General features: G+C 42.6%; 1 protein-coding gene across 1 annotated transcript in view; it reads right to left on the bottom strand.

Moving 5' to 3' along the window:
- LOC124775855 (pickpocket protein 28-like) overlaps positions 1–15,008 on the bottom strand; it is a 182,002-nt gene that overhangs the window by 157,621 nt on the left and 9,373 nt on the right. The gene's annotated exons all lie outside the window — the stretch shown is intronic.

Raw genomic sequence — 15,008 nt, 5'->3', positions numbered from 1 at the left:
TCGACCTGGGACCGGACCGCAGCGACGCACGGATGCACGCCAAGACCGCAGGATCCTACGCAGTGCCGTAGGGGACCGCACCGCCACCTCCCAGCAAATTAGGGACACTGTTGCTCCTGGGGTATCGGCGAGGACCATTCGCAACCGTCTCCATGAAGCTGGGCTACGGTCCCGCACACCGTTAGGCCGTCTTCCGCTCACACCCCAACATCGTGCAGCCCGCCTCCAGTGGTGTCGCGACAGGCGTGAATGGAGGGACGAATTGGCCGGCCGAAGTGGCCGCGCGGTTCTGGCGCTGCAGTCTGGAACCCCGAGACCGCTACGGTTGCAGGTTCGAATCCTGCCTCGGGCATGGATGTGTGTGATGTCCTTAGGTTAGTTAGGTTTAACTAGTTCTAAGTTCTAGGGGACTAATGACCGCAGCAGTTGAGTCCCATAGTGCTCAGAGCCATTTGAACCATTTTTTTTGGAGGGACGAATTGAGACGTGTCGTCTTCAGCAATGAGAGTCGCTTCTGCCTTGGTGCCAATGATGGTCGTATGCGTGTTTGGCGCCGTGCAGGTGAGCGCCACAATCAGGACTGCATACGACCGAGGCACACAGGGCCAACACCCGGCATCATGGTGCGGGGGGCGATCTCCTACACTGGCCGTACACCACTGGTGATCGTCGAGGGGACACTGAATAGTGCACGGTACATCCAAACCGTCATCGAACCCATCGTTCTACCATTCCTAGACCGGCAAGGGAACTTGCTGTTCCAACAGGACAATGCACGTCCGCATTATCCCGTGCCACCCAACGTGCTCTAGAAGGTGTAAGTCAACTACCCTGGCCAGCAAGATCTCCGGATCTGTCCCCCATTGAGCATGTTTGGGACTGGATGAAGCGTCGTCTCACGCGGTCTGCACGTCCAGCACGAACGCTGGTCCAACTGAGGCGCCAGGTGGAAATAGCATGGCAAGCCGTTCCACAGGACTACATCCAGCATCTCTACGATCGTCTCCATGGGAGAATAGCAGCCTGCATTGCTGCGAAAGGTGGATATACACTGTACTAGTGCCGACATTGTGCATGCTCTGTTGCCTGTGTCTATGTGCCTGTGGTTCTGCCAGTGTGATCATGTGATGTATCTGACCCCAGGAATGTGTCAATAAAGTTTCCCCTTCCTGGGACAATGAATTCACGGTGTTCTTATTTCAATTTCCAGGAGTGTATGTACTTGAGTGCAGCAACATAACAAATACAAATTTTGAGTAGATGCACCCGCTGACAGGACTGAGATTATATTTCAGACCACTGTTTTTAATCCTCAGCGCTCGTGCACAACATTTAAACCAAAATAAGCGGCCGATAGTGACTTCGTTCCAGACGCCTCTCTCCATATGTATGAACATATAGGACTGTAAGTGAGATTAATCGCAAAGCAGCGTACCAAGGGCACTCATCGACAATATTTTAACGAGCTGAGTTTCGGCTTGTCGCCGGGTGTCTGAGCACGAAGAGGAGCTAGAGTCGGTTCCCGAAAGATCCCAAAGGAGTCCTTCGTCATTGGCGTCCTTCACTACAGTTGCCCACTTCGGTGTTGATTCTTTAAGAGTGCATTCCATTCTAAGGATACAGAAGCGATCGACCCTGTAAAGCCTCATGAAAAATCGTAACGAGATGAACACACCACAGTAACATGTCTAGGGCCTCCTGTTGTATGGAGAATTTCAGAAAGCATTTTTTCAGAAAGAATTTTTTCAGAAAGCACCCCACTCAAGTTGGTGTCGTACGATGAGGAATGTGAAATAGAAGTAGCTGAGCAAAAAAATCACGACGTCTGATATTGACGAAGAGCAGAGCGAAGACCCACTAATGAGATTAAAATTATAATTTATCTGTGCAGCCCATGGACAATGGGAACCAAATTTTGATAACGGCTTCCACTCTATGAAGGGAGCCCTGTAAATTTGTTCTTATCTAATGCCTATTCTAAACACTGCAATGCAGGTTACTGCTATGTTCTGATGTGACCTGTTTATTGTTTGTGTCCATGTATGTTGTCAACATATTTGCCTCCTGACCAGCGTAAAATGAAGGTATTGTCCTTGCGATTACACAAGTACTCCTCTCTGGTCGATTATGGAGCATTGGTTAGGGATATGTGTTTCACTTCATTGTGTTTATCGTTACTAAAAGTGTTTCCAGCGGAACACTAGAAAATTCCACTGTTGTTTGACGCACATTAAAACAAGGTCTTAATATTTTTCGGTTCCAAATGTTTACTGAAATCAAGATCTAAAAACATATTCAGGTCTGTATTTCACGTTCAGCTTGTTACTAGTGTTGTAATGAAATAAAATTGGAGTGCCTCCGAGGAACTCTCATGCATCAACCGAGTGGCCCATTATATTATGATTGCGTTTCTTTACTTCCCATGTTTTGCAGTTGCTCGTTATTATAACTAGATCTTGACAAGCTGTTAGCAGCCTTTGACGGACTATAATTATTGTTTTATGCATCTCAACCACATAATATTACATTTTATTATTGTTGCTATTAACATTTATGGAGAGCTATAAGATAATACTAATCCACTAAAGTTTGTTTGAGCACGCATGTGCTGGCGCGTGTGTGCTGCGTCCGTGCATGCGTACATGTTTAACATTAAATCGAAGCCTGTCCTTCGTTTCACCTACAATTACGTAAGATAATTCAGGTTCTTTAAGTCTCCTAATACTTCTCTCACTACTTCGATTGGCATGGATGACGCAGTTGTGTTTAACCAGTAGCACGGTCGAAGGATACTACATTTTTACTCTTCGTTATGTTGACAAACTTGAATTTCTCTTTATTGAGAACTAATGTCTAGTGTTATAATGAGCTTATGTTTTGAGCATATCTTATGATACGGCTAGAATTTTGTCACACAAATGTCCCTGTAGGTAAACACCTCATGTACGAGTGACCCGAGTGCAATTACTACTGTGTGGTAGGTCATAATGACACTCGCAACGAACATGTTATCACGGAAATTGCTAATACAGTAGGCATGTGTGTAGCGACAACAAGACGTAAATGACGAGGTCAAGCGATTTGTACATTATTTTAGGTGAAAGCCAGTCTAGTTACTTTTATCCGCATGAAAAATACACCACTGGCCATTAAAATTGCTACACCACGAAGACGACGTGCTACAGACGCGAAATTTAACCGACAGGAAGAAGATGCTGCGATATGCAAGTGATTAGCTTTTCAGAGCATTCATACAAGGTTGACGCCGGTGGCGACACCTGCAACGTGCTGACACGAGGAAAGTTTCCAACCGATTTCTCATACACAAACAGCAATTGACCGGCGTTGCCTGGTGAAACGTTGTTGTGATGCCTCGTGTAAGGAGGAGAAATGGGTACCATCACGTTTCCGACTTTGATAAAGGTCGGATTGTAGCCTACTGCGATTGCGGTTTATCGGTTAATGCTCGCGCTGGTCGAGATCCAATGACTGTTAGCAGAATATGGAATCGGTGGGTTCAGCACGGTGATACGGAAAGCCGTGCTGGATCCCAACGGCCTCGTATCACTAGCAGTCGAGATGACAGGCATCTTATCCGCATGGCTGTAACGGATCGTGCAGCCACGTCTCGATCCCTGAGTCAACAGATAGGGACGTCTGCAAGACAACAACCATCTGCACGAACAGTTCGACGGCGTTTGCAGCAGCATGGACTATCAGCTCGGAGACCATGGCTACGGTTACCCTTGACGCTGCATCACAGAACAGGAGCGCCTGCGACGGTGTACTCAACGACGAACCTGGGTGCACGAATGGCAAAACGTCATTTTTTCTGATGAATCCAGGTTCTGTTTACAGCATCATGATGGTCGCATCCGTGTTTGGCGACATCGCGGTGAACGCACGTTGGAAGCGTGTATTCGTCTTCGCCATACTGGTGTATCACCCGGCGAGATGGTATGGGGTGCCATTGGTTACACGTCTCGGTCACCTCTTACTCGCATTGACGGCACTTTGAACAGTGGACGTTACATTTCAGACGTGTTACGACCCGTGGCTCTACCCTTCATTCGATCCCTGCGGAACCCTACATTTCAGCAGGATAATGTACGACCGCATGTTGCAGGTCCTGTACGGGCCTTTCTGGATACAGAAAATGTTCGACTGCCACCCTGGCGAGCACATTCTCCAGATCTCTCACTAATTGAAAACGTCTGGTCAATGGTGGCCGAGCAACTGGTTCGTCACAATACGCCAGTCACTACTCTTGATAAACTGTGGTATCGTGTTGAAGCTGCACGAGCAGCTGTACCTGTACACGCCATCCAAGTTCTGTTTGACTCAATGCCCGGTCGAATCAAGGCCGATATTAAGGCCAGAGGTGGTTGTTCTGGGTAATGATTTCACAGGCTCTATGCACCCAAATTGCGTGAAAATGTAATCACATGTCAGTTCTAGTATAATGTATTTGTCCAATGATTACCCGTTTATCATCTGCATTTCTTCTTGGTGTAGCAATTTTAATGGCGAGTAGTGTACAATACGCTAACAGCCAGAGACACAACAGACTGAAATCACATAATTCTCTCTGAGACTCTATGCATTATGTTCCGCTCCTTCAATTACGGTTAACATCTCAGCAGCGGAATACAGATAAGGTAGATTTCATGTGGGCGCTTCATAAAGGAGTAACGCTAGAAAGAGAGAAAAGAATAAGAAAAGACAAGTTCCGGACAATGAGAAAAAGTAAAATAGTAGCTTTAACAGAGCAGATGCGTCAATACCAGAGAATACTGAAAAGAAAAGAAAGCTAAAAGCTAGGTAAATGTTATTCCTTGTGATTTCTGGAGGAGCATCAAAAATTATTTCAGTACCTGCAGTAATGATTGACTGACTGTTCATAATTTCTATATCGACTGCTTCCCAATGGACTTACTCAACTGCAAAAATAAGTGAGGTTATGGTTATTTCATTCACTAACTAATCATTCGTTTCGTCTTATTTCAGTCTGACAGTATTCCGTGCCAATGCAAATATATCTTTTGATATGAGGAGGTCACAAGTTACCTAAAACTAAGAAAAGAAAGTGAAACACATTCCAGATATCTGAAATACAACGTGCAGAGAAAATAAATATCATTCGAAGCGGCGGTGCCAAGTAAATCTCAAAAAAGTGTTTTAGTTGTAGAATAACCCACAGTGTTTTACAACTTTTTCTTTGACTTTGCTCAAAGCTCTTCAGCCATCAAACACGTTCGTACTGGTCTCAACGCACTTGCTCACAACACAGTTAATGAAGTACAACAGTATATTGTATCATAGCAAAGGCCTTCATAGAATGTGCCAGTAGTTTCTAAAAACCACGGAAACCGAAAGCTAGACAGCCGGAGAGTTATTTGAACACCTGTCTTCCCAAACCCAGACCCTGGTGTCATTTCTTCTATGGTTTGTTGTCGACAATCTAGTATCTCCTAGTGGCAGAGGAAACGAATAGCCGCGACTGGTATATACCAAAGCTCTTTTCCCACTTAACAAAGAGCCTTTGGAGCTCGCTGAATGTCAGTAGTCGAGAAGCATTCACTTGGTTACCTGAGTTTGATAAGGGTCTTATCACTAGAGAGTGGGACGCTGACTGTACCTATTGCCGTTTCGTCATGGACGTTAAGTCTGTTAAGCTTCTACGTAACTAGAGGGTGCATGAGGCCGAAGATGGTCATTTCACAAATTATCAGAATCGTGCGATCCACTAAAACGCTGAAATCGATGCTAAAGCATTCTTTTCCATCCACTGGGCCAAACCTTTACAACTGACAAGCTCTTTGGTTGGCCCCGACGCCATTTAGTAGAGTTTATTAGTTTATTAGGTGAAACAAATGGTCCAAATGGCTCTAGGCACTATGGGACTTAACTTCTGAGGTCATCAGTCCCCTAGAACTTAGAACTACTTAAACGTAACTGACCTAAGGACATCACACACATCTATGCCCGAGGCAGGATTCGAACCTGCGACCGAGGTGAAACACAGATACTATGTGTTACAAAAGCAGATAGTTCCTTCCCCACATAATCTCTATTAATCACATTGAATTTAGTCCAGGGAAATACAGTCTTTCGTCGACCAAAATTTTTACTGTAAAAGACACTCTTCTGAGATTAGGAAACAGAACACTCACATACGGTACACGCTGGTAAATCGAGAGTGTGTGGAACGATTTCTGAGGTAATGTCGTGCACTTCTACCATCAGACTGGCCAATGCGTCTGCAAATAAATTGTTCTAGTGTATGGTTACCTTGCCGCTCACTGACATCTGCCAAATCCGTTTCAACGCACGGTGCAGAAGGTTAGATAATAACAGGCAGTCACTGATGAACCAAAGAAACACAGTGGCTGTTACATTTCGTACACAATAAAACTGTTTTCGTTTCGTTCTGTGCACATTCACCTTCGCCAACCGATTACTAAAACGTGTATTTTCTCTCCGAGGTGAAATAGTGCAACCGTTCACTTAACGGTGGCAGACGTTCTCCAGGTCTCGCTGCAAGATTTCGCAAAACGACTTTGATATAGTCCTACTTTGATAAAGTCTTACTTTATGAACAACTACTCACACATCTCTTCAAATGCATAACTGGGCGAAGATTTTTATGAGTTCCAGCATGACCTGCTCATCCATTTAATTGTGCTGCCATCCAACCACATTTACGGACTACATAGTTTTATCATAACAACATGTGACATCAGTGTGATCACAGAGACACTGATGAACGTAAGGGCAACATTTTGATGATTTGGTATATACATAGTGTTAGGGGTGTAAGTGCTGATATCTATATCGATGACAGTGTACTGAAGATAATTAGATCACTATTTACTTCATTTGCACAATAATATTTATTGCTGCAACGAGTAATACGGTTTTAGGTGGTTAGTACCTCAAAGTACGTATGGCACATTACTACACCCTTGGCATCGGATCACGTTCTTACGTGTGGACGGGTGGACGTAAAACGGGCAGTGTCTATTGACAGGCATAATCCACTTTATGGTGCAGTTGCGACCGTGCCGAAAACTTGAGGTAGTAGATTATGAGATGTGTTTGCTGGAAGTGTGTTAGATGCAGAGAAAAAACAACTAACTCAGTAAATTGGGTACATGTTAACGTACCAGGTATTTCGGTATCTGTATCTCTACACCTGACACCACTTATTGGTTTCAAGTTTTCCCTTGGAACAGCCTTTAAAACAAGGTCTGCTTCTGGTGGTTCATCCGACAGTACTTACCCCATACTATTTCTCGGTTTGCACACTGCTACTCAGTTTACTTGTCCGTACCCAACACTCGGTTCTCCTAAATCCACACACGAGTCCAACGGCATTCATTGGTCCTCATCGACTGTTAGTTCAACTTGTAAAGACAATCTGCAGTCTCACAGACCTCTGTGTCAAGACTAACCAAGCCAGTACAAATATCGAGCATCTTTTGTGGAATTCTACGTCTCCAACCCCACCCCTACATGTTTTTTATGGTTAGCCTAACGCACAACTACGTATGTAAAACCAGAATGAGACTATATGTTGATCCAGTGATGCATTTATTTTGTTTCTTCCTGGTCGAATCGGGTATCGAACCCAGAATAATTCCTTAGCCGGGAAATGCTCCTACCGACTAAGCTGTCCATTAACGACTGACAGTCCTCCATCAAAGCTTCAGCTTTGTCAGTACCTGTTTCCTACTTCTCAGATTCTGTCCTTCAAAAGCTTGCGAGATTAATACGATTCGAGGAAGTGGTTAATTCGCAGAAACGGCATATCCACGTCCTAGGAATTGCTTCCGTGTGGTATTTTGCTCTCTTCAGCAGGCTATACGACGCTTAAAAATCTTCTTGATAAATTGACGCTTAAGAATTGTCTTGACAAATTTATGTGTCGCTTAGAGACCCGATCCAAGAACCATGCAAAACAATAAAATTTTCAAACAGATGCTTATTGGTAATAAGACTCGACAAAACCATGGTATGAAATATGAATAAACCAAAGAGAGCAAATGAAAATGAGTTTTAAGTCAGTGTCACCTACCATAAATATGTTAAGCTGGTCCAAAATACCATCTGAATATAGAAACTCTGAGATATCGATTTTAATGAGGGTGGTAATGTAGTTGCTATGGAACCTGTGCGAGTTTCGTGCATAAAATTCTACTCATTTTTAGAGAATTTGAGCAGGTTATTGGACAAGTGGCTTCGTGTATTGCAGGGAGAGCTGAACCCACCTTATTGGAAAAGAAGGTAAAAGTAAGGTAAAGTTCCGGATTCTGGCCCCAGACGGGCCATTCGGGTGCGACCGACCGCCGTGTCATGCAGTGTCAATGGCGTCACTGGAGGCGGTTTGGAGGGACCTCTCTCCCAGTCGTTGTCGGGTTTCTTGAGTCTGGAACTGCTACTGCGCCTTCAGGCAGCTCCTCAGTTGGGTAAAAGCTACATATTGACCCGCTCCCCCTCCCTCACTCGAAATTTTTCAGTATGTCGCGGACATAAACAATAGCCTTCGCTACGGGTCAATTTGCACCACAATCTTTATTTGGCTTTCACATGCATTGAATCCGCTAGCTGACAACCGAATTGTCACCTCTCAATCAGACCTAGACTTCGGACTGCGCTGAAGATCAATCTGTCATCACAACTAAGGCTTCAGGGGTGGTCCAGCACCACACTTGAACCCTCCGTCGTCCTTACGACACTGTGTGTCCCACCAAGAAAAAGTCCAGGGCAGCAACAGGAAGCGAATGCGGGTCTCTTACACGGTAAGCAGCCGCGCTGACTACCCGGCTACGGTGTAACGGAAGGGAAGGTAATGTGCAGATACTGAGCCCACAGCCCAGTGCCTTATGTAATTGCTTTAAAAAGGGATTTAATGTATTGTTATTCGATAACCTGTTCAGATGTTTTAGTGATGTTATTCTTTTTCAATTCACATCGTCGATTTCGAAATTGCCGGCCGGAGTGGCCGTGCGGTTCTAGGCGCTACAGTGTGGAACCGAGCGACCGCTACGGTCGCAGGTTCGAATCCTGCCTCGGGCATGGTTGTGTGTGATGTCGTTAGGGTAGTTAGGTTTAATTAGTTCTAAGTTCTAGGCGACTGATGACCTCAGAAGTTAAGTCGCATAGTGCTCAGAGCCATTTGATTTCGAAATTACACAACTGCATACTCAGTCCTTCTGACAATCAAACCCAATCGAACAAATTAATAAACAATGTGATTGGATAATCGAAGAACGCTATATAAATACAAGTTTAACGCCCTTCAGGTTCTATCCACGAAGATGAATTACACCAGTTCCACACATGAAGATGGAGCCATAATTCTTAGGATGCAATAGAACTTTGGCAGCTTCCAAAAAGACTTTCACGGAATTCATTTGCTGGGTCCACTCCAATTATGACTACAACAGCAGTACCCCAGGCGATATTAATCGCACAGTACTATTATGGTTAGGTTTACTGGTGAAAAGATGGCTCCTATGCAGCTCGTGTAAGGGTTCACTGAATGCGAGTGTAGAGCTGCAGAACGACACTATCTTGAACTGTTGCCACACCGACGGTAACACACCACAGCAATATTGCATCTGTCTAACGGTTGCTGCATCACGCTGTGTCGGATATGTTACGTTTTGTTGATTGTATAATCACTGTTGTGAAGATCTTTCACAAAAACAGCGATGGTTGCAGTAACAAAACGAATAAATCATTATTATTTTATTACTCTGTAATGAGCCGCCGGAGACCGTAGATCCTTACACCAAAATACCGAGAAAGTGCCACCGAGGAACCTCTGAAATAACTACGTAGTCTTCCGCGGCCGATGTCATGATGATTAAAATCAATATGTATATTGTACTGCTTGAGTGCATAAAATAGTTTAATTATAAACTTAAAACCAACGTTTCGACCGTATTTCAAAGGCATTTCTTAGGGCAAGACAAAGTCGTTGTAATACGGACAAAACGTTGGTTTTAAGTTTATAATTAAAGTATGTTACGCACTGACGCGGTACAACATCGAGCAGTATTTTAATCATCAGAACCACAGAAAGTTTGTCGGAGGAGTTCTGGATCTCACTGTGTATTGCGGCCATTAGCAGTATACTTTGATATAAGGGAACTACTTATTTTTTGTGCTCTGCGTTTTGTCACTAAACAAGAATCGGTGTAAATAGGAAATAGAGACAACAGCTTTTATGCCTTAACAGTACTGGAACTGGAAATCCTGTAGATGAGATATAGTTTCTGCAGTAGCCAAAGTTCTCAATGTAGCACACTTTCACGACGATAAGACACTGTGCATCATTACCTACTTGAAATGTGAACTAATGGTTCGCTCAATTTTTACAATTTCTGATCTTTAATGAAGAGATAGTCTAATCGTCTGCTGCCAACGACACAGAACAGAACTCGGAGCACGCGTGTCTAAATAAAGCAGAGGAAGCCGACGACACGAGGGGAGTACTTCAAGTTGTTTGTCTGCCTTCTCAGCAGAATTAGCACAGCCTGCAGAAGACTTTGTTCTTCCGAAGCGAAAAACACACAGACGGTCGCTTAAATATGTTACCATGTTGCGAAGCTAATTGGTGAATGACAGAAGAGCTCTCTCTTTCACAAGAAGAACTGAAATTTGTTTTAGAGGAGGTATCAGATGGTCATATTTTAATTTGCTTGGATTAACAGTCGACATGAGAATCACCATGTCCATTGATTTCTTAGAGCTAAAACATTATAACTAATTTATGTAACAGAGAACAATTTCTAACTTTAAAATCGTAATAAAGTACGAATTTATTTATGTTGTCAATCCTGAGCAAGTAAAGGAACCTAGAATAAAGCAGCTTGATAATACATAATTTCTTATTACTTACGTTTTAAATGTTACAAATGTACATGCCTGCGTTATTCAGTATCTACTTCATTTGTACATGGTATACGGATGACCCTGTGAATGACGTGCCCCGTATGATTATAATACTGTACTCGAGTCTATTAGCCAGATATCGTTAATCGATTATTCGCATTATGCTTACCCTCTGTGAAAATGTACAGTGCCAAAGATCACAGATCAGAAACTAATTTACTTAACAGCTTCATAGTGATCCATCACGTAATCCGATAGGTGGCAATGAAATATCGTCTGTCGGCCCCATTGGGGCATGAGACAGCTAACCTAAGCGTTTTTCGATAGCTATCCTTCGCGGTAATCATTGTGCGTTACCGTACACTTAACATAATGACAATAATTCAGTGTGACATCGAAACATTACTTACACTTTCCCGTAGCACGTCAGGTCACTATCTATGTAGAGAAGAATTTCATTGGCGAATTGCATGTAATCGACATTTTGCACCCAAAAAGGGTAGCACATAAAATCTTACCAAACGTGAATGAATGTTAGCTCCGCTGATTAATTAAATCAACAAAACAGTCTTTTTGCAGCTGACTTTCAATGTCAGATAGTTTTGTAAGAGTTTTCGACAGTAGGACGGAGTATCAAAGTAACATTGTACTCGGCTTCAGTTTAACGTGATATGGATGTCGACATTATCACAGACCAGGTTCCGGATGGGGTTGAAGAATGCTGGGAAAGAAACGGTCCGTCGTTTTCCATATGGAAGCATCCCCATTTCCCTCTCAAATAATGTTAATTAATTTTCTGGCAGCCACATTCCCATATTCAGGGAATCTGCGGTGATCAAAAACATAATCACAAAGGGAAAATGGCACTTTCCACCTCTACAATAAGTTACACGTAGAGAATGGAAAAAAAGGTGAGAATTTAAGGAGATGGGACCTGGATAAACTGACTAAACCAGAGGTTGTACAGAGTTTCAGGGAGAGCATAAGGGAACAATTGACTGGAATGGGGGAAAGAAATACAGTAGAAGACGAATGGGTAGCTCTGAGGGATGAAGTAGTAAAGGCAGCAGAGGATCAAGTAGGTAAAAAGAATAGGGCTAGTAGAAATCCTTGGGTAACAGAAGAAATATTGAATTTAATTGATGAAAGGAGAAAATATAAAAATGCAGTAAATGAAGCAGGCAAAAAGGAATACAAACGTCTCAAAAATGAGATCGAAAGGAAGTGCAAAATGGCTAAGCAGGCATGGCTAGAGGACAAATGTAAGGATGTGGGGGCTTATCTCACTAGGGGTAAGATAGATACTGCCTACAGGAAAATTAAAGAGACCTTTGGAGAAAAGAGAGCCGCTTGTATGAATATCAAGAGGTCAGATGGAAACCCAGTTCTAAGCAAAGAGGGGAAAGCAGAAAGGTGGAAGGAGTATATAGAGGGTCTATACAAGGGCGATGTACTTGAGGACAATATTATGGAAATGGAAGAGGATGTAGATGAAGATGAAATGGGACATACGACACTGCGTGAAGAGTTTGACAGAGCACTGAAAGACCTGAGTCGAAACAAGGCCCCAGGAGTAGACAACATTCCATTAGAACTACTGACAGCCTTGGGAGAGCCAGTCCTGACAAAACTCTACCATCTGGTGAGCAAGATGTACGGGACAGGCGAAATACCCTCAGACTTCAAGAACAATATAATAATTTCAATCCCAAAGAAAGCAGGTGTTGACAGATGTGAAAATTACCGAACTATCAGTTTAATAAATCACGGCTGCAAAATACTAACGCGAATTCTTTACAGACGATTGGAAAAACTGGCAGAAGCCGACCTCGGGGAAGATCAGTTTGGATTCCGGAGAAATATTGGAACACGCGAGGCAATACTGACCGTACGACTTATCTTAGAACCTACATTAAGAAAATGCAAACCTACGTTTCTAGCATTTGTAGACTCAGAGAAAGCTTTTGACAGTGTTGACTGGAATACTCTCTTTCAAATTCTGAAGGTGGCAGGGGTAAAATACAGGGAGTGAAAGGCTATTCACAATTTGTACAGAAACCAGATGGCAGTCATAAGAGTCGAGGGGCATGAAAGGGAAGCAGTGGTTGGGGAGGGAGTGAGACAGGGTTGTAGCCTCTCCCCAATGTTATTCAATTTGTCAATTGAGCAAGCAGTAAAGGAAACAAAAGAAAAATTTGGAGTAGGTATTAAAATCAATGGAGAAGAAATAAAAACTTTGGGATTCGCCGATGACATTGTAATTCTGTCAGAGACAGCAAAGGACTTGGAAGAGCAGTTGAATGGAATGGACAGTGTCTTGAAAGGAGGATATAAGATGAACATCAACAAAAGTAAAACAAGGATAATGGAATGTAGCCGAATTAAATCGGGTGATGCTGAGGGAATCAGATTAGGAAATGAGACACTTAAAGTAGTGAAGGAGTTTTGCTATTTGGGGAGCAAAATAACTGATAATGGTCGAAGTAGGGAGGATATAAAATGTAGACTGGCAATGGCAAGGAAAGCGTTTCTGAAGAAGAGAAATTTATTAACATCGAGTATAGATTTAAATGTCAGGAAGTCGTTTCTGGGAGTATTTGTATGGAGTGTAGCCATGTATGGAAGTGAAACATGGACAAAAAATAGTTCCTTGCTTTCGTTCGTCATCCAAACTAGGGACAGATACACGTTAAGGTCAGGAATAACCACCAAATCTCGTCATGTCTGCACGTATCTCACATACACATGGTTTTCTAAATGAAACACAGTTTTATGACAATGACTTTTTTATTACTGTGCTATGCATTTCAGTGGCTCATACAGACACCTTCGGATGGAGAATAGCGAAAAGTATATTATTGATATAGTTAATGAGGAGCAGACCCTACGTTTACAGTTACAAGGTCAAAGATAAGTAAGTTACGTGTTGTTCGTACTGGTGATAATGAAAAGAATTGGTCAGAAACAGACCTAATTAATACGAGGACCATTACTGAGAAACATAAGTTGCCCATCTTGTGGAAGAAGAGTGTGTAAATTAACAGGCGGCGTAACTATTGTAGTTCACAATGTCTTCGCTTATTGTCAAAATGTTTTCACTTGCAGAGCATCGGATAATGGAAGTAAGACTAATGAGAAATCGAGAAACATTTATAGGATTTGTCCACTTGGAAAACGTGTTCGACAAGGTGAAATGGTGTAAGATTTTCGAAATTCTGAGAAAAATAGGAGAAAGCTGTAAGGAAAGACAGGTAATATACAATACGTATAAAAACCAAGAGGACACAATAAGAGTGGCAGAACAAGAACGAAATGCTCGGACTGAAAAAGATATAGGACAGGGACGTATTTTTTCGCCCCTACTGTTTATATCGAAGAAGCACTGACGGAAATAAAAGGAAGGATCAAGGATGGAATTAAAATTCAAGGTGAAAGGATGTAAATGATAAGATTTACTGATGATTTTATTATCCTCAGCGGAAGTGAAGAAGGATTGCAAAATATGTTAAATGGGATGAAAAGTCTTACGGTTACAGAATATGGACCGACAGTAAATCGAAGAAAGACGAAAGTAATGAGAAGTAGCAGAAATAAGGATAGCGAGAATCTCAACAACCGAGTGCGGACCATGAAGTAGATGAAATTAATCACTAAGAGTTCTTTTTATGGGACAACCGCAACTGTACAAGTCCATTTTGAAGAACGAAGAAACCCGCAGGAAAGTTGCTTAAATCATAATCTTTTATTGGGTACACGACCGTTTTCGGAACAGTTCCACCATCTGGTCTACAAAATATAATTAAATAATCATCTGACGTCATCGTCACCCAAGTAACGTCGTGATTCCACGACAACACTGAGGTAGGGCGACCTCAGATGATTGATTTTGTAATATCTCTTTATATTCGATGAATTATTCAGATACAATTCTACCCTTGAATGACGTCTACTAATTTTCTATCTTCATACTCGCAGAATCCATGCGAAAAGTAGTTCATACAATAGCTATGCCATGAGCGCATAAGTATTCTTTGTAGTACTCTCTCTGGTGGTTGTTAGAAAAAAAATGGAGAAAAGAAAGGGAGCTTCCGAGATTGTCTTCGTGC

Source organism: Schistocerca piceifrons, chromosome 2, assembly GCF_021461385.2.
Source record: "Schistocerca piceifrons isolate TAMUIC-IGC-003096 chromosome 2, iqSchPice1.1, whole genome shotgun sequence".
Taxonomy (NCBI): domain Eukaryota; kingdom Metazoa; phylum Arthropoda; class Insecta; order Orthoptera; family Acrididae; genus Schistocerca; species Schistocerca piceifrons.
This window is presented reverse-complemented; position numbering and strand designations above follow the sequence as displayed.